The 21305-nt window shown below is 45.4% G+C and overlaps 1 protein-coding gene across 2 annotated transcripts in view; it reads left to right on the forward strand.

Moving 5' to 3' along the window:
- The window catches only part of ABTB2 (ankyrin repeat and BTB domain containing 2), a gene marked incomplete at its 3' end in the record, with an annotated part of 170468 nt that overhangs the window by 53844 nt on the left and 95319 nt on the right, over nt 1-21305 (forward strand). The window lies entirely within an intron of this gene.

Genomic DNA, 21305 nt, shown 5'->3' on the forward strand with positions numbered 1-21305 from the left:
CCCTATCTCCTATGCAGAGACCCTGGGAAACCCGGGAACCACTGGCTCCCTTTCTCCACTTGGCAGATGAAGGTTTTCAGGGTTTGCACAGTGGCTGTAAAATGCTAGTTTTCCTCAGTTGGTCTTAAAGGAATGTTAGTCTCTTGTGTCTTAGAAGGAAGAATACGAACATTTTATTGGGAAAAAAATGTATTAACTGTTTCCATTTATAGCACTTCAGAGAGTGAACATGGGAAATAGTTTAAGCTGGTAATTTTAGCTATTAGTCCTGGCTGTGGAATTCCCGGAGACACTTATCCATCTGTGTTCAAGTCGCAATTATTCTGTCCTCTCTGGCACACACTTTTCTTTTGTTCCACCTTTTTTTTTTTTTCCTCTGAAGCTTTTCTGAAAGCCACCTGTCCTTGATGATGTATAGATGATTTTCGTATCTGCCATATGCGGCTAATGAGCTGCTTAAAATATCTGCTTTCTTTGACTACTATCACCTATAACAAAGAAGAACCACACTTGCAAAGTTCAGAGCAGTGTTTTCCTGGGGTTATGTGGATTGGCATGGACTGCTGAGGTCAGGGAGGATGTAGATATAATCACCACTGAGAAACCTGGGCCTTCTCTGCTTCCTGGCCACACACAGTGTAACCCTTAACTCCAGCTGCCATCTTGAAAATGCAGATTATGGCTATGAAATGGGACTGAGCAAGGAAGGGTTCAATTAGATCCAACCCAAATCCAACCCACTCTGCAAAGATGCATGCCCTCATCCAGTTGTTTCTATATACTTTAATTGTTTCATGATTTCAAATTTATTTCATGGTTTTGTCCATATCTAAATACCACTTGACCATGTTTTACTCAACATTTCTCTTTAAATCAATATTTAAAAATTCAGCCTTTTTTCTCCCTGGAATAGTACTGTCTATACAACATTGAGTTTGATGGACTTGTTTTATTTTTTCTAACACAGTATATACATCACTACTAATTTTTTTTTTAATGTTAATCCAGATACCACTGGATTCCCATGTACTGCACTGAGAGTAATATGTCCTTAGTGGTTTAGTATTAGTAGAAGTGCTGTTTTTCTGCAATAATAATGTGGAAATAGCTTTGAGGGAGTCAGAATGTCTGTGTTTAGAATATATGTAGATTATAAGCCCCATTCTGATTTCAGAAATGTAAAAACTCAAGACAAGGAGATATGCATAAGCACATTGATACTCCACAAAAGTGTGGAATTCACAGGACCTTCTCTGAATTTAAAAACAAAACAAAAAACATTCAGAAATATGGCTTCCAAGATAGAACCAACAGAAAGATTGGAGTAGAATCATTAGAATCCCCACGCCATTTAATATGTTTAATTTTCCAATTTGGAAAAAAAGGACTAAGAAAATGTTTCATTCAGTCCAACAACCTGTCACATGCCCTGGCTACTTACATCTTTGCACGCTTGCGTGAGTGTGTTTGGCTCTCACTCTTTCTCTTTCAAATGAGCAACGCTAGTGCCTGCTTTCTGGCCCAGACATCTCAGATGGAGCCTGTCTTGCCAGCCACCCTAAAAAAAGAGTCGTTCCTCACCCAGGTAATTCCCATTAATGTGTGATCCCATATCTTATCTTTAGAACCCTGTTGAACTTGACATTTTTTTTTTCCCAGAAGGGATATCTATACTGATTTTGCCTGATAATATTCAATCATTAGAGCAACACAGGGAGAGTATATGTATTCCTTGATCCTACCCCCAGAGATATACCCAAACTTTAGCAATATTCATCTTTCCTTTTAAATTAAAAAAAGAATAATTTTAATATATATTTTGAATTGTAGTAAAACCACATAAAATTTACCTTCTTAACCATTTCTTTTAGTGTGCAGTTGGGAAACAGATCTCCAGAATCTTTTTTATCTTGCAAATCTGAAACTGTATACCCATTAAACCACTCTTCTTTCCCCACTCCTCTCAGCCCATGGTAACTATTCTACCTTCCATTTCTATGAATTTGACTACTTCAGATCCCTCCTAGAAGTGGAATCATACAGTATTTGTCTTTTTGTGGCTGGTTTATTTTATTTGACATAATGTCCTCAAGGTTCATCCATGTTGTGTCATGTGACGGGATCTCCTTCCATTTCAAGGTTGAGTAATATCCTGTGGTATGTGTGTACCTCGTTGATCCATTCATCCATCGATGGAGACTTGGGTTGCTTCCATTTCTTGGCTTTGTGAATAATGCTGTTACGAACACGGATATGCAAATAATATCTTCCAGACCCTGCTTTCTTTTAGATATATACCCAGAAATGGGATTGCTGGATCACAGAGTAGTTCTGTTTTTAATATTTTGAGGAACCTCCATACTGTTTTCCTGGTTGTACCAGGGTACACCCCATCAACAGTGCACAAGGATTTCCGTTTCTCCACATCCTCTCCAACACTTATTTCCTGATCTTTGGAAAGAAGCCATCCTGAGGGATGTGAAGTAGCATCTCACCGTGTATCTTTCCTGTCTTCATTTGTCTGTCTAGCATGCACCTTTAAAACATGAGTGATCGCATCGTATGTTTTCTTTGTAGAAAGGGGCCTCTCTCTTTTGCTACGTTTTTGTAAAAAGCTACTAACTTGTATAAACATGTTTAACTCTTAGTGCCAAGGGAATAATACAAGCTGAAGCAGAAGACAAGGTTGGGTTGTTTTATTTTATTTTTTAGACCAAATATTTTTAACCACTGTCACAATGAATTCATTTGGAATCATTTTTTAATTCTATTTTTGTGTATGAAAATTTTTATACTAAGAACTCCATACCCCGGTGTTTTTATTCGCGTGTTTTCTGAGCTCAGGAGAACAAAAGTGGAATGAGCTAACATTCATCTGTTTGTTTACTGGTTCTTATTGGCATTCTTAGTGAAGTGTTAGCCTGTGAGCAAACGTGGAAATTGGTATTCTGGGAAAATCGGGGATGGGGACTTTGGGGCTTGTAAACTCCAAGGTAGTAGTAGGAGGACCATTTGGGGGCCAGTATCAAAATTCCATTGTGATTTAGGAGACCTGTTCCATTATCTTTGGGGGCTAGGCCATTCATCTTTGTTCATTTGTTTTAAAGATGTTGGAGGTAAGATAGTGGGGAATGGTAGGACTGTGGTCAGCTGCAGGCCCCGCCTAAGAGTTATTCAAATTTAAACTAAGAAACAACAAAAACAAAGCTGTGTGAGACAAGCAACATCTATGTGGCCTGAATTGGGCCCATGGGTGCAATTTGACATCTGCTATGGAGCTGGTTCTTTATGGTATAAGCTTTGTCTTAGGGGCCAGTTCACCATCTCTGAGGTTTCAGTTACTTGCCCCCAGGCCTCCCTTGTTCAGGCCCCAGGCTGCCTCTGGCTGGCCTGCCAGGAAGGACTGTCTTATCTGTTGACTTTAAGGAATCATTTGGATGGGAAGAAAGACGTGGGGTCAGGTAGCTTCAAGTTAAGTCCTGAGCAGAATTCCTTTGTGGGCGTTCCAGGCTCAGTTTCCTGGTGGTCCTGGAGTCGGGCTTCTGTAGATTCCAACTCTGCTGCTTACAAGTTGTGTAGCTCCAGGAGGCAACTTGCTTGGCCTTTCTAAGCCTTATGTTCTACCGCTGAGAATGAGATAATAATGACTGTGATAAAGGGATTGAGATTGAATGAGACAGTGTAGATAAAGTGCTTAGCACAGAGCCCAGCACATAGTCAGCCCTGCAATAGCACTAACCATGGACGTTCAATTTAGAGGCATTGTGGATGGGCCATGGGGAACCCCTAAAATTATTTGCAAAATGTCATGTTGCCAATACCTTTCACCGACTTCTAAACATCGAACAAGATGTAGGAGGGACCCCGATGTTAACGAAAGTTGAAGAAGTTGTTGTAGGACTCGTGTTGGAGAACTGATGGGCAGGTCTTCCTGGACCTGGAGTAAAAGTCATGCATGGTTAGCTCTGTCCATCCTCGTCAGAACTTGACTAATCCTAGATTTATGCCATTGACCCAATTTCTTCAAGGGCAGAGCCAGTTTCCCAGGCTTTGCCGATGTCCGAATTTGGAAAAGCAGATTCACATCCAGCCAACATGACCTCATTAAAAGGGCCACGTGCCTGGGTTTCCATTTGAAGGCACGGGTAGGAATGGGGGTATGTGATGAATAACCCCGGAGGGACTGTGAAGGTCACTGGTAATGTTAGGACCAGATGCAAGAGTGTCCAGCAGAAAGCTGTGCTTCATGTCTGGGGGAGAAGGTGGAGCATTTCCAAGTATCTTCTGCGACAGCCTCTCTCTCCACCTTCTCCAGGCACCTGGGGACTGATTTTTGCAGCAACACAGAAGCCTGGCTTCCAGGGCAGTGGCCTTGGAAACATGGCCTAAGGTCATCCTTCATTGTCACTGTGGACCTGTGAGTCCCTAGTCACCCCCTGGGCTGGACACATGACTAGGAAAACTAATGACACAGTGAGAAAATAATGCACCCCGAGTTATGTCGTTCTGTTTGATTCTTTCAGGCCTGATTCAAAAAGCTCAGGACTTGGAAGGGTACATGGCTTCTAGGGAACCCAGCTATTGGAAATCTGATTGTTCTTGCACCTAAGATAGGTCCGAAGAGTGCCCTCATCACTGTTTCATGTCCTTTGTTTATGTAATGGAGTGTTTTTACATCATTGAATAGACATTGGTGGGAAAAAAGGCAGTGAGATACCGGGCGGATAGAGGAACAGACAGATGGATAGACATGTGATAAGACCAGTAAGTAGAAGAAAGTGATAGCCTCTAGTCGAGATGGCAGCCATACAGGTGTTCACTATAAAATGTTTTCAACTTTGCTGTGCGTTTGAAGATTGTAATAATCAAATGTTGGGAGAAATGAGTTGAAATATTTAGTTGTATAATTTTGGGGTAATGGCAAAAGAGAAGTCATGGATTTGATTTGGGGTTCTACCTCTCCCCACCGCCCCTCCCGTATTCATTTCCCCATTTTGTTCAAGCTCTGTCTTCTTTGTGGTCTGTTCACTCTATTGTGGGCACTTTGGGGTGCATTCTAGGTGATGTGAATAAGATAGTGAGCAAGATGGTCCTTTGAGTGTGCAACACACACCCTTTTACACTTGTGGGAGGAGGACAGACAACTGATAGTGAAAAGTTTTAGCAAAAGAAAAATTAAATAAAAATAAAAAAAACATCAACAACATGGAAACACAGAGTAAAGAGGGGCGTTGAGTTGTGGTGGATTGAGGGCTCAGGAAAGATGTCTCCAAGGAGGAGATACCTGAGGTGAGACCTGAGTGCACAGGAGGCCTGAGCCGTACAAGGATGCAGGAGGGAGCATTACAGGTGGGGAATGGCTGGTGCAGAGGCCTGGAGATGGGCAGAAGCTTGGTGTATTTTAGGAAAGGAAAGAAGACCGGGGATCCCCACAGTCAAGTAATTCCTGTAGAGGCCATGAGTGTTGTGTAAAAGCTTTGAAGACGGGGCTCTATTTGGTGAGTAGGATCAATCGATCATTTATAATTGCAGAATTTCCCTACCTCCGTCCCAGGAGATGAGTCCCGTTGGTATGTATAGTTTTTAAATTATCATATGGCAAAATTGGATTTGGGAGATAGTCAGTTCTGTGAGTTTTAACACATGTATACATTTTGTAACCACCACCACAATCAAGATACAAAACAGTTCCATCACCCTAAAAAGCTCCCCCCTGCTAGGCTTTATAGTCACACCCTCCCCCTCCCTCTCCCCCTCTCCCCCTCTCTCACCCGGGCAAGCACTGATCTATTTTCCATCACTTGAGAATATCATATACATGGAATCCTGCAGTATGTAACCTTTTGAGACTGGTTTCTTTCATGGAGCGTAATGCCCATGAATATGTTTTTAAGCTTCCAAGGGGACATGTTGAGAATACTAGTGAAACCGCTTTTGTTTTGCTGGGAGTGAGGGAAGGGGAAGAAGCAGCCTGAAAATGGTGATGGATGGTGAGAACCAAAAACAGAAATGGGAGACTCCAGGTGGGCAGCGGGAGAGGATCTCTGGGGAATGAACATAGGAATGTAAAGGAAGATCGTACAAAGTTATCTTCTGTAAATGTCCAGTGTAAATCTCCTGCGATTTCCCCCAAGAAACCTGCAGTGCTGTTGGGCTACAGAGTTGGATTGATTTGGGGATGTGCCAAAAGGCTGAGTCCTGCCAGGTACCCGTGGGCCCAGGACAGAGGCTGCCCACCAGGTTCCAGACATCCACAGTACAAGCAGCAGTGGGGCAACTTGGGGCTTAAATAGGAAACAATGGAATAAAATATTCCTGTGTGAAGGAATAAAAGGATCAGGAGAGGGGTTGCCTCACTGTGTCCTGGGTCCACTTTCCTAAAAAGCAGTTTGAGGCCGCTGGCCAGATGTGTTTTCTTGGGCTGGGGGAGGGGCTGGTGCGCTGTGCCCAGCTCTTAAAAAGGCTGGAACACCTGAGTAAATGTAGCAGTTTGAGCATGTACATGGCAGACTGCGTGGGGCAGGACACAAGTACCGAGCGAGGAGCCCCTGCCTTCCAGCTGTGCTGCCTCATAATGGCTTTGTATACAAATCTGCGGTGGCCTTTTCATTGTTAGTGTCCATTTCTGCACCTTCCTAGTGAAGAGGCTTGTAAGATCACTAAAAGGGGTGGGGGGAGGCCAACCTGTTTTTCCATTGGCAAGGATACATGGCCGTGTTCCTCTGGTCACCGCCAGAGCAAAGCACACACCAGGTCCTGCTGCATAATGAGGAATCCCCAGGGACCCTGAGAGTGATCGATAGCGCCCGCCTAGCTCTGGGGTTCGCATAATGAGCTGTGCAGCCCTACCAGAGTCACCAGCCAGCCTCAGAGAAGCCTCCCCTCCCCCACCATCCACTTCAACAAATGTTCCCTCCCCACTGGCCACCTCCTCGGTTGGGTTTCCCTTTGATTGGCAGAGGCCCCGTTATTTCCGTCTGGATTGCCTGACAGCCCCCTCTGCCTGGTCTCATTATGCTGGGTCTATTCTTGGGTCAGCGCGGCCCCAGGAAGGCTTTATCAGATTGTCCAACTGACCGTGACCAGATCTCCAGCACCTGCCTCTTTTGCTGATTAAGGATGGAAGGTGTTTATGTACAACAGAGCTGGACTCTGATTGACTGGCCAGGGTCCTGGGCTGAGCACGGCCCATCTGAGTGTCAGTGATGAAAAATGGAGTCGCCTGGCCATCCAGCCTCATTAATGGTCCAGACAGTATCCAGTAGGGTGTGTGCAAGTACAGCGCCTGCGGCCATTGTTCAGCGTCCTCGGGTGGATTTCCGGCTGCAGCAGGGTTACGTAGGTCCATCTCTTACCAGTTTTATTGTCCTCTGCTCCTTCCCCCTTTCCTATGACACTCATCTATTTCCAGCTTCCTGTTCCTCCTTCTCTAATTTACCTTTGTCTTCCAGCCACACCATCCTTCTAGCGTCAGCTTGCATAGAAGCCAGTCAGAATTACTGTCTGAAGGTTGATTTCTTGGCAGTATGAATGTTCTGTTTCTGAATAAAATCTTTGGTGCTGCCTATGTTTCTCAGGCACCCAAGGGTGTTTTCTGGTTATACAAATATTTCCTGTAAGACAGCCTGGGCATCAGGGCTGATCCCTCTGGTAACTGTAGTAAATGACCCATTTTGATACAAACAGTAAATCATCAAGGTTTTTAGGGTTCCATTTGGATCATTTGCTAATTGACCACTCGTGGCCTGATGAGTTTCCCAGATGCCAAGCCATTTCTGCCATCCTGGATGATGGGATTTGGCCCATTGTCTCATTTAAGCTCAGCATCCATAGGCTGAGTTCAATTCTTCTATCGGAGAATCTTGGATAGGACCTTAGTGCTCAAAGTGTGGTCTCTGGAACAGCCGCAGTGTCCGCTGGGTGCTTATTGGGAAATGCACGATCTCAGGCCCCACCCCAGAACTCCTGAATCAGAGTCTGCATGCTAACAAGATTCCAGTGATCATGTGTGTATATGGTACTGTTTGAAAAACGCTACGGGGACATTGTAAATCCAGGTAGGGAAAGACCTCCTTTAGATTTGCCAAGGAAGAAGAAAACTCAGCAACTTCCATAAAACTAGCTGGTGAAGAGTTCTCCCTTCCTTCTGGGTTGGGAGAGGGGCAGGTAGGTCCTTACCAAGGGAGAAGGAAACCAGTTTGAAGCGAGTTTGCCAAGAGTAAGGAACCAAATATGCATCTTGGGCCCCCGGGACTCAGTTTCCTGGAAGCAGCTTCTTCTCCTTCTCCTTGGGGAAATGTGTTGGTGTTGAAAGACCACCTACAAAACATAGAGTCCTCTAGGGCCATCTTGGATGACACCCTCTAGGCTGGCGGGTGATTAGTGACGATTTTCTGTCTTGACCCATGCCCTAAATTACTACTGTTTGCCTTTGGTTAATTTGAAACTTTGCAGCTTGGATTTATGGGATTTTTTTTCTCAACATATATGTTTATACTTGCTAAATGAACGTAAGTTACTTCTGTAATCAAAAGAAAACTTTCACAATACCTTTTATTATGCAACTAATTTGTCCAATACAGACAAACTTTAAAAAGATAATCATCAAAAAGAAGCACATTAAGTCATCTATAATCTCACCATTTGGGGATTGTATTTTTAAGATGTCCATGCACATAAGGAAATTTTCTTTACAAAAGCATGATCTTTCCATACTGTTCTATAACCCACTTTTCACTCAATGTTTTATAACTATCTTCCCAAGTTAGTAAATATAGCTCCTCTCCATATTTGTTTTTAATGCCTTATAAAGTATTTCATTTTATGGGATATTCTGTGTAACGGATTGATGTAATTCATCACCTACCATGTCTCCCCGAAAATAAGACCGGGTCTTACATTAAGTTTTGCTCCAAAAGATGCATTAGGGCTTATGTTCAGGGGATGTCATCCTGAAAAATCATGCTGGGCTTGTTTTCCAGTCAGGTCTTATTTTCGGGGAAATGCAGTATTACTGGCCGTCTAGGCTTACGGCTTTTCCTCTGTGATGTCAGCCCTGCCGTGAACTTCAGCTGTAGCATAATATTTGTACAAGGTCTAAATGATTCATTTGGCATAACTTTTTGAATGCATATATAACAGTGTTACATTTAGACTAGAGAAGAAATACAGTTTCAAAAACTAGAAGGTTGACTGTGGGATTCGACTCCATCCTGCGATGTAACTTTGTGTCTATTGATAGCAACTTGAGGTAACTAAGCTGTCAATGTGCTGCATTAAGCGGGGTAGCTTCATTGCGGCCAATGGCTCTTAGTGATCATCTGGGTTTTCTGAAGAAAACAAATTATTTGGGTTCTGGAGCTCTGTGGCCCGCGTAGCAGGCAGTCACAGATGGCTGTGCTAGAATTTGAAAGCTTGGTTGGCAAAGCATTGATGATTGTCTCCACAGACGCCCAGGGAAGGTACAGAGGCTCTTGTAAGTCGATAGGAAGTGTGACGCCGTATGGACGTGTCGGGGCTACACCCTGGATCTCAGTAGGAGCCAGACCAGATCCAGGGCTTGGGTGTGGGCAGCTATGCTAAAAGGGGAAGTCAAGGTGGTTTTAAGCCAGTGCTGAGCTGGGTGCCAGGATCCAAGAATGGAGTGGCCTCAACACTAAGGGGCAGATAATGATTTCAGAGCCAGCTGGGTGGAACCAGGAACTGAGTGAGAAAGTCTTGGAGAGCTCTCGCTAAGTGTACACCGAAGGAATTCTTACATGGGGGAGAGTACACATCCCTGGTCCGGAAAGGACTCTGCTGATGTCATGCTGTTGCTGAGACTGTGATTTCCGGTGGAGATTCTCATTCCCAAGTTCCTAGAACTTAGCTGCTCATCACAGCGTGTTCCAGGTTTCCCCCATGTAAGGTGGCTATGGCCATTTGAAATGTCACCGTCTCAGGGCTTAAAACAACAGCTCCTGTTTTGCTTTATCTGTATCACAGCTAGGACGTTTTCCATTTTCTTGATTATACTGTAGTTCTATGTATATCTTTGGAAAAGCAGTAAGTTGTGGGGAGAGCACTCAAGGATTAGGACTTCACCAGCTCTTCACTTTGCATTCTGCCTCCTCCAATTACTGGGTCACCCTTGGGTAAGTTACTTAACTCCTCAGAGCCTGAGTGTCCTCATTTATGAAACAAGGTGGTTGTAGGATTAGAAGTAATGACATAAAATACCCCCCCACCTGTCCCCCAGTATCTGGCCAGATAATAGGTGCTTTAAATTGCCCATGACTCTTGAGGACTTAATGTGGCCTTGTCTGGCAGGGCTGATGGGTCACTGTCTGTGGGCAGACCCCACTAGACATGCCTGTTAGGTTAGTAATAGGGCCCTGAGGTCAAAAGGCTTGGGATGGTTCTCATGACAAGGCAACGAGAGAGAGAGAAAGAGAGAGAGAGAGTGCACGAGAGAGAGTGAGAGCTTGGCCAGAGCAGCTGCTGGAGCTGGAAGGTGCTGGGTAACTGCAGCTTCTGAGCAAGGCATGTTGAATGGGCCTGGGACGCTCTCCTCTCCAACCCTGTATGTTAGAACCAGACTGGCCCAGCGGGCAGGCTGCAAAGCCACTGCCTAGGAGCGTGGCCTGGCCTCCCTGTCGTAGCTCCAGGCTCACCCCTCGCCTTCCTTTGCAGTGCGGTGTAGTATAATGGTCAAGCCTGCACAAGTGGGGGGCCCATCCCAGCTCCATCCGTCCTACTCGGGGACCTCAGGCAAGCTCATAACCAATTTGTCACTCAGCTATTGTCTGCCATTTGTACAATAAGCATAATAGGACCTACTGCCTAGGGTCCTCTTGGAGACCAAATAGGTTATTTAGGAAAAACATTTTAAATAGCAACTGGATATTAGAAGGCATTTTCTTTATAAGAGTTTGCTTGTGCCTTCTGGGGTTTGGATCTCTGTGGCTCAGGCCTTTCATCAGAACATTTCAGTTTTTCTTGAGTTTTTCTTGCAAAGCACATGGCAGTAGTGAGCTTTCAGGAAACAGTGCTGCTAATGAATGAAATAGTGCCTCGGTAATGCCCATTCTAGCGCATTAAGTAGATGGCTTGTGCATGTGTTCAGGTTTCATTTTGACGTAAGAGGATGATTTCTGGTTTCTCTTTAGTTTTCCCCAGTGACTGTCAGGACACTAGGAGACAGAAAAGCAGGACACCTGTGCGCACGCACCCTCTCCCACCTCCCACAGCCGGACCCATAGCGCTGGGGGATAGCCTGCCTGGGAGCACATACATCTCCTCCGTGTTTCCAAGTTGGTGTTGAGTCTCCTCCTTGGAAATGCCAGCACACTGTTCTGTGTGCACTGTGAGTTAGTGCTCATGAAGACACCTGTGAAATTTCCACTCCCATCAGCATATCGGACCGGCAGGCAATAAGCTAACTATGTTACCGACAAGCTCAGATGCTATGGGTACTATGAGAAGTCACAGAGAGAGTGTGATTCTGTCCATTGTGTGCCCTCAGGGGCTGGTGACACTCAGTCCTTCCGTCAGTGCATCAAAAGGAAGCCAGCACATTGGACGGCCTTGGTTTCTTTATCTATGAGTTGGGGCGATGATTATTAAGTAGAGAATTTAAGTATCAACCAATCCTTGAAGTGGTTCTCAGAATACTGGTCATGTGACTGTACTACAGGGCAAGATTCATAGTCAAATATGTTGGGAAAATGCATTACACTGTCTTTCTTGGCATTTTATAATACACATTTCCATATTCAAGGCTCTGAGAAGTCCTGCAGTAAAAAAACAAACTCAACATTATTTAACCCAGTGGTGCCCAAATCAATCACCACAAACACTTTTTTAAATATATACAAAATATATATATCATATATATTAAATATATATTAAATATATATGATATATATGTTCTATTATATATATATATATATATATATATATATATATATATATATATATATATATATATATATATTCTATTAGCATCCCTAGGAGCTAGGTAACAACAACACTAAAGAAATTCTGGGCTAATTATCCCCCAAAAGCTTATCTAATAAGTAATATATGAATATTAAGAAAGGAGAATCTGTTTTAATAAGAAAATGGTGGGATTAAAAGTATTTTGTTAAAAAAAATACTATTTGGTAATTTTTTTTGTAGCCAGTCACTTCTAGATTTGATCCTAAAATACTCGATGTCTCCATGTCTCTGTCCTCTTGAAATGTCAAGGTCATGAAATGCTAGACAATGCCTCCATGGGGTCAAAGTTGAACTTGAGTAATGAAGGTACAATTTGAGATTTCAGAGATGCTCTTTATGAGACCCTGGATTAACTAGGGTGTGCATTCAAGTCGTTTCATTTGAGCCTTTAAAGATGCATTCTCCGCCAAGTGGATGTTTCCGGAGGCGGCCCCTCCCCGAGGTACAGCTCTCCAACTAAAGTCCGGAGCAGTAGGAAAAATCCAGGGTGATAGATGTATCCCCACAAAGTCGTTTTCATGTATTTGGTATCTTTGGGGATAGCACCCACTCACAAGACGGCCTTGTAGAGTGGCTTTGACAAGAATCATTTGAGACTCTGAGGGCCCTCACGAGGCTGCACCGTGGAAATCGGGGTGAATTACCAGATCCTCACAACCTCACAGTTCCTCCGACTGTTCTGGTACCGGGTGGAAACACCCATATGACAGTCAACATTATCCTGGATCTAAGAATTCATTAGGTCCCTTCTGCAATCTCTGTGTCAACTAAACAAGGAGCAGTGGATCCCCTGCACACGCTTGTTTATTATTTCAGGCCTCCGGTTGTCCCTCCCTCCCCCCCTTCCCTCCTGTGGTTGATCAAGCTAATTTGATTTGACATCCTGGCATTCGAGATTTGTCAAGTACTGTAACCCTAAGCGGTACTAATATTGAAAACTATACTTGAAATTTTATGTAATCCAGATGTGCGTGCCAATAAAGCAGAGAGATGAAATGACAGGGTTGGGGTTGGGGGGCCCTGGGGTGGGTGGGGGAGTGTGTGTGTGCGGAAGAATCTTGTTGCCCTATATTTTTTCCACATGTTCTATATAGCCAAGCAGGATTTTATGTATTAATATTTTCCCTTAAGAATAGTAACTGGATTATAAAGTACAGCTTTAAGTAAGTACCAGCATCGGTTTCATTTGCAGCCAAGAATAACTGATTAAGTTTTGGGGAGCAGGAAGGCCGTCTATTTTAAGTGCTTTTTAAAACTTTTCCATTGGACCCTTCCACAGTGTGGTCTTGGGAATTATTTGTCAGACTGACTCAGGATTTTTCACATGGCTCTCTTTAATGTCAGTTTTTTCCTAGTTGAACTTTCATTTTTCTAATTTGAGGGTCTTTGGTGTCATTCAGAACCCCCACCCCAAACAAAGGCTTTGACCCATGAGTCGTCTGTTCAGGGCCCCCCCACATTGGTAATGCCCAAATGCCATTTCTGTTTTCTGGAACCCCAATAAGCAGCTGAATTAAATGGGAAAAGGTCTCTTAAAGGGTTGAGTGTCTCCCCTCTCTAACACTCAGCAGTGGCCCCCTCTGTCACCTCCAGCAGGACAGTCAGTCACCTTCTCTGGCCGTGGCCTTGCCAACCTGTGAAGAAGACCACAGGGCTTTGTCCAGGTGACCTGATAGGAATAGTGCGTGTAGCTGACCTAACAGGGAGCTTTGAGTCGAAAGTTTTGGTGTTCTGGACATGAAAGCATGGCAGAATGTGTTATTATTCCTTAGCATGCTGTACATAATTAACAACTACCCTTAACTGGACCCAGTAGCCCAGGGAAAACTGGTCATACCATCTAGTAAAAGCAGATCAAAAACTGAGACAGAAAGCACAGAGTTGGGAATCCCCTTAAGTGGAGGTGATTTCTGGTACATGGAGCTGTTGTTAAAAACCGTGGCTGTAGTTGGTCCCAGTGTCACCTGTGACAATTGCTAGACAGGAAATCAAAGATCAGGTTACTATTTTAGCCCCTCGGAGGGCAGACGAAAAGGCAGCGGTGCCAGTCTTCAGCTTGTGGCATACCGTCATCCCCACCATTTTCCCTTCACTAAACAGCTCTGGAGAAAGTCTGGCGTGTGCAGTTTCTGAAGCAGGGGCGGAGTGCTTTTCACTGGGGTGGGCAGGGTGTTTACCAGCTTTTCTTTTGTCATAATTTGTAGCAATAATTCCAAAAGGGTGAGAAGATAATGCCTGCCATTCGGACCCTCCTCAGCAGAGGCTGAGCTGTGCCGCCGCGAGTCTTGACTGTGGAATGCTGTCATGGATCCAAGCCAAATAGAGTCCAAACACTGGCCTCTGATTTTTCCTGTTGGTTTTGAGGTCAGGGAGTCAGGGTGGGTGTGATTCGGCCCGCGTGGTTTGGTTTGTTTACCTCGTGGACACTCAAGGCAGAGAGAATGCCATGAGGGATCTCCAGTAGGTTTGGCCCACGTGGAGCTGGAGCGCAGGCGTGCCTTCAAAACCTGGACGTGACCATCCCCTGGGCTGCGTCCCCTTCTAGAGGCTCAGCAGCGCCGAGACTGGGGCCCCAGGCAGGAGTGTGTCAGGGCTGCTGGTCCAGTTCTCTCCGCTGACATCATCACCCCACAAATCTGGAATGACGGGCAGCTTCTGCCTGAGGATGAGTGCAGGCTGGAAGTGGAAAAGCAGAAAATGTTTCCAGGCTGGGAAAGCGCCGTGGATTTTCAAGGCACGTTTGCCCAGTTGTGCCAGGCCACGCCGGTGCAGCTGGTCCACATACCTAACAGGATCCCAGGACTGGGCTGGGGTTCTGCAAGCCCGCTGGTCCGACCTGGGACCTCCCAACGGGGATACAGGGAGACCTGCTTGGCAAAAAGCAAAACAAAAACCTGTCTTTTTCTTTTCCTTTCTAATGCTATCTAGCTAAGGTGTGCTGCTTTTGCTTGTTTGTTTGTATATAACCCATTCCAATCCACTAACTGATGCAGGGTGCTTAAAATCATACTAGAAGGGCTGTAACCAGAACTGAGCCAACCACGTGGGTCATAGCATTAATAAAGAGCAAAATGAGAGCCAGGCTAAAAGGAGCTCTGGTCATGGGGTAGGTCGCTAAGAGCTGCAAAGTCCATGAGCCTGGTTTGAATTGTGGTTCTGTGGCTTACTAGCTGTGACCTTGGCCTCTCCAACCTTCTGTTCTCTTACTGTAAAATGGGATGATGGTACCACGTCAGAACTTGCACTGAGCATTGAGTGCACCTCGTGCTAAGTAAGTGCTTCATAAACGGTAGCTGTAGCATGATGAGTGTCACCCCTTCTGCTGTAGCAACAGCCTGTTTGGGGGTGATGTCTTCCACGCAGCTGAGTGTGTCTAATTTCCTTCCTCTTTTCTACATCATTGCTCCAGTACCAGTGCATAAGAGGATGTAAGTTCTTAGGAACTTTGACCTTAAAGCCAAACTATGCAGCCACCATCAGTTCTCCTCTCATGGGTTCACTGTCAGGACTGGGTCCTGTTTCCTCCATCTCCTCTGCGGTCTGCTAGTGTTGCGCAGCCATGAAGCTCCTCTAGGGGGCCACCACTGAGGTGCATGGAGGACTCTTTCAGAGAAAGCCTGAGCTTTCTGGAATATTGGGGTCACGCGCTGGCCTTTGTCGGGTGGAGAGATCAGCAGAGCCGACCAGTTCTGCGCACCCCCGGCCCCGTGTCCCTTGCAAGCTGACTCCAAAGCAGTGGACGTGGAGTCAGCCACAATTCCCCAACAGAGACCCCAAGCCTTTCAAAAAGCAGGCTCAGGCCTAGACTGCCTGAGTTTTCTCTGCAAATTACGACGTGGGTTTATTCCAAAACACAACGACGACAAAAGCAGACCCCTGGTGTGCCCTTGGCTCGATTCTCTAAAGCATCATGCCCATTAATTAAAGGAAAAGAAAAGTCTGAGCCCTGTGACAGACGGAAGTCAGGACAAAATTATTCTCCCCTCTCCTTTCCTGGGCCGTGGGAATAGTAAAATTAGTAAACATCATAATCGCTAAAAATCACGGAGCGTTTACATAAGTGCCTGCCTGGTACTGTTTACGCATTTGACATATATTAAGTTATTTAGTCCTCCAAACAACCCTGTCACAGGAGTGCTATTGTTGCTCCCCTTTTACAAATAAGGGGACCAGGGCACAGTGCAGGTAAGTAACTTGCTAAAGGTCACAGAGCGAGGATTGTCTAAGCCAGTTTTAGGACCCAGACAGTCTGGAATTAGAGGCTGCACTTACCTACAGGCCTGTAGTGCTACTCATGGTAGGTATGAGTTATAAAAAGTTATAAAAGTAAACAGTATACACTTGTGATAAAAGGACATAGAACTACACGTATATATTATTCCAGTGTCCGTTTCCTATTTTTGCTATTATACTCTAATTACGTAAGATATAACCATCTAGAGAAATCGGGTACACGGGACCTTTCTGTATGATTTTTGCAGCTTCCTGTGAATATAATCATTTCAAAATAAAGAGTTCCAGCAAACAAACAAACCACTGCCAACGTTGCATTGAATTTTGTGCTAAGCACTTTATATTCATTCTCGTATTTAAGCCTCACAGCAACCCGCTGGGATGAGTTACAGATGAGTAAACTGAGGCTTGGCAAGGTTCAACAAGTTGTACGAAGTCAACAGGAAGTGGTGAGGCCACTGGGTCTTTCTGACTCCGGAGCATGAACTCATCATGCTTTTTTGGAAGTGAGAATACTTAGGAAGTGTGTGACGTGGGGGCCCACCTCCACATCAGGCTCAGGTGGAAAGCAGCTCAAGCTCCTCAGGTGACAGGAAGCTCCTTGAGGCCGAGCCCTGGGACCTTGTTTGGTCTGTGGCAGACGTGAGAAGAAATGGAATCTGTCAATGGCCCTCATCTTTTCTCTTTCCCACCATTCTTCCTGGCAGCCCCCTTCCTCTCCATGAAGGAGATGCTTGCCGTATAAGATCAGTGACCCTCGGAGGTGTGTCTCTGGGGCTGAATCGCAGATGTTCCTCACATCCCAAGGCGAGAGCAGACTTTGGGGTCAAACTTGGGTTCAAATGCTAGCTGGACTTCTCACTAGTGTTTTTACCTTGAGGAAGTTACTTAAATTTCTAGAGATGCTTTTTTTTCCTCTTCCTTTTTTAATCTATACAATAAGAATCGTAACAGCACCCACCTCCATGTTGTGTTATTCACTTCACGTGGGACCGAGCACCTGCGGCTTGGATGGTCCATCGGGGCTGGTTTCCGTGTGCTTGCTCAGCAGATGTTGAGCCTGCTGGGTGCTACATGCAGTATTGCATTAGCCAATCGCAGCCTCTGCTGAGGTTTGGCGCATAGGATGCCGGGGATCCAAGGTCAATGACGCCAGCATGGCTGTACCACCCAAGGAGCAGGTACTGGGTCATGGCGCAAAAGGCAAGTTACAAGTATTTACAGAGTGTGAACCAGCAGGGGAGGAACCACCCAGCCTGGAGCTCCTGTCTCTGGGTCCAGAGTCTGGATGTTGGACCCAAGCCAGGCACCTTTCTGGGATTCAAGGGCGTTGTTGCGATTTGGAAGAGGGAGCATTACCAACCACCATGTTGGGTGGCATCAATGGTTATCATCTTCATTTCCATCAAAGGTCTCTTGTGTCGGGCTGTCGTCAAGTTCAATTTCGTCTGAATCAGGACACAGCAAGGACTTATTTTTTATTTCTGCCCTGGGCTGAACCTGTCTTGAATAATTCAGTGTTCATCTACTTCTGAACACTGAGCTTCCCCCCCCCCCCCGTACTGCTTTATTCAGGGTCGTGTAGTTGCTTGTTTCTCCTTGTCTCCTCTCCAAAATCCAACCCACCCACTGCCACCTCTGGTTCCAGTAATGAGCATTTTTAGGAAAGAAAACCAACTTTGTGTGTGTTCCACACTCCAAGGTAGTATCAGCGGCCGAAAGTCAAAGGACAGTCCTGGGGACAGAAACTGCACATGGTGGCCTGTGGATGTCTTTTGACCCAAGACTCTTTTAAAAAGAAAAAAGAAATTCTTATGCTGTCATTCAAAACTCAGATGATTTCCAGATCTCCTCAATAGCATCTGCCCCCTTTAGGTGAAGCAACTGTTCTCCAATTTGCTATAGGCCTTCATTCCCCAACTTCACTCATTTACTTGCGTGCCCAGCCCCCACAAGCATCTAGTTGTCAACTCCTGACGTACGTGAACCAGGAAAACTGTCTCCAAAGGTGCCGCTGATTAGATGCTTCCGAAGTGCGCGGCTCACAATAGATCCTGACACTGCCTTTCACGGTGCATGGATGCCACACAAGCAGCCAGAAGCTTCTCATTGCCCATCCTTCCCACATGTCAGTGTTACACCCCATCTTCTTAGTTAGGAAGCTGGGTTTCTAGAGAATTCTCAGCTCTGCACCAACATCCCAACTGTGGCAGAATTCCTGGAAAAGTGACCCTTCGGAGGATGACAAATGCTGCCCCAGGGAGTCATGGGTGCACCCCCACCTGTGTGGGAGAGTAGCCAGCGTGGACTACATTTGGGTGATGCAGAGTGTTAGTTGGGTACCTTCAGACAAGGAGTCAGAAGATGTAAGTTTCATTCTGGCTTCACCACTTGCTAACTGGGCATTTGACTTCCCAGAGTCTTGGTTTTCTCATCTGTAAAATGGGGATAATGTCAAGGTGGCTACCAACCGGGTGGCTAAGAGGGTCAGGTAACATGATCCTATGAAAATATGTAATGAAGTGTAAAACTGTATTGAAAAATTAGGTGATAGGACAGCGGTGCTGTGCTGTGGAAGGACACACGGTCTCTGATACTTGGGTGTACGTAGACCAAGCTGGGGCCCCCGGGACAAGTCCTGCTCTCTAGGAATGGTTTTTTACATTGTGAAGTGGTTGAAAAACAATTTAAAAAAAAAAACACAAAAAACAGATAGTGTTTCATGGTGCATAGAATTTCTATGAGGTTCAGATTTCAGTGTCCATAGGTGACATTTCATTGGAACACAGCCATGCCCATTTATTTACATATTGTCTATAGCTGCTTTCACAGCACAGTTGGGTAGTTGTGACAGAGATCAGATGGCCCAAAAAGCATAAAATATTTACTGTCTGACCCTTTCTGGAAAAAGTTGGCCAACCTCTCGGGTAGATCATGAAGGGACAGTGACTCGATTCCCCTACTTCTTTTTCCTCATTTTCTCCACCACTCAGGCTCAGGTGGTGTTGCAAAAATGGAATATTTACAGGTATAAAACCATGGAAGCACACCGCTATGGCCCACATCGAATCTGCCCTTCTTGACAAAGCCAAAAATTTCTCTCCATTTAACTCCAATGGAGCAACCCTCCCATTCTCTGGGCCCCAGCTAGGGGCACTTCCTGATGAAAACCACAGCATTTTTCATAAAACCAATCCCCCTTTTAGCAACAACCGCAAAAGGAGAAGAGGCTGTTCCTGTTCCAATGGGCATTTCTCCAGCATATTAACCATCCACCGTGCTTGGTTGCAGAGCTTCCTCCCTTCAGACAGGAGGACTGACAGGAGATAGCTACTGCTCCTGCCCCAGTAAGCTCACGAGGGCAGTGTCAGAGCTGAACTGTATCCCCCAAAAGAGAGGTTAATCCGAACTCCTAGTACCTTAGAATGTGGCCTTATTTGGAAGAAGGGTCATTGCAGCTCTAACGAGGTAAGCAAGACGAGGTCCTACCAGAATAGAGCAGGCTCCTAATCCAACGTGAATGGCTTCCTTAATAATAGGCAAATTTGAACACAGAGTCAAGGACACACTGGGAGAACGCCATGTGAGAGTGGGGGCAGAGGCTGGAGGGGGGCATCTATAAGCCGAGGAATGCCAAGGATTGACGGCTACCACCAGGAGCCAGGAAGAAACAAGAAAAGAGTCTAGCGTCTCAGAGGAAGGACGGCCCTGCTGATACTTTGCTCTCAGACTTCTAGTCTCCAATAAATTCCTGTTGTTTAAAGCCACCCAGGTTATGGTGTTTTGTTACAGCAGCCGTAGGAACCTCATACAGGCTGCTCAGGGTGTCTGGGTACCGCCTTCTAATGCCTTTCAAGGACTTGGCATTATCCCCATTCCACAAACAAGGCCGTCGAGGTGCAGCCACTTTCGGTGACCTGCCTGTGGTTTTGACTCGTGGCAGAGCAGGATTCAAATCCAGGCCTTCTGATTCCAAGCTGCTACAATGGATTGTCCAGGGAACAGCATTCCCCTGGCTGGTCCATAGCATCCTCTGAAGAGAAGGGCGGGTTCTCCACAGGATGGCGCCTCCTGCCTCATGTTTCTCATTCCAGGAGTTCCATGGAGAGTATCGGCCGGCTGTCTGAACTTGTTTACTTGAACTCTCAAATGAGTAAAAGGGAAAATCAGTCTCTAACTAAAAAAAAAAAAAAAAAAAAAAAAAAAAGTGGATGGGGGAGGATATGTTTGGCCTCCACCTTTGTCTTATTTACAATTGTAAATTGGGAGAGGAGTGAAAAGCATCACTGTCTTAGCACCTTACAGTGTGTCTGAAGAATGTGCCTAAGAGATCCTTGTGGAGAATCCCAAACAGAACTCCAATGTAGAAGGCGATTTAATGAGTGAAGTCTCTAGAGGCCTCCTGGAAAGCATAAGAACACTGATACTTCCTTCTTTGGTAGCAACTGGTTGGCCAAGCTCTTATGTAACATTCACATGAAATCAGCCCCCAAAGCTCCTGAGATGCCGAACTTTTCTCCACTAGGGCGATTCCTTTAAAACGCCCACACCCTGGGGAAGAAACTCAGGTTGCAAGTGGAATCTTACCATTGAAAGTCTAGGATTTTGTGTGATTGCCTTTTTCCTTAGTATGAATATTGCCAACCATACAGACAAATGTAAAGAGTTGTATGAAGGACTCCAACAGACCCATCTCCCAGAATCAACAGTTAGCAGGATTTTGCCCCACTTGCCCTACCTCTGTCCTTGTTGTTGCTGAAGTATGTGAAAGCATATCCCACATCTGTCATTTTACCCCTTCCTAATGTCATGTGCACCTCTTCCAAAAGTGTTGTTTTTTATAACCATAATGTTGTTATCGTGCCTAAGTACATTAACCGTGATTCTTTGGTGTCAGTACTATCCAGTTCGTGTTCAGAGTTCAGGTCTAAGGTTTTTCAACTATGTGGACATGTGGTCTGAGGGGGCAGGGAGTGATGCCACTGGGATGGGCAAGAGGCTGAGTTTGGGGTCCAGGAAAGAGAAGTTGAGGACGTCCTCTCGGACTGTGAGGGGCTTTCAGAAAGTCAGCAAGACTGAGCCTACGTGGGGTG

The sequence above is a fragment of the Rhinolophus hipposideros genome (genome assembly GCF_964194185.1).
Source record: "Rhinolophus hipposideros genome assembly, chromosome: 10".
Lineage (NCBI taxonomy): Eukaryota > Metazoa > Chordata > Mammalia > Chiroptera > Rhinolophidae > Rhinolophus > Rhinolophus hipposideros.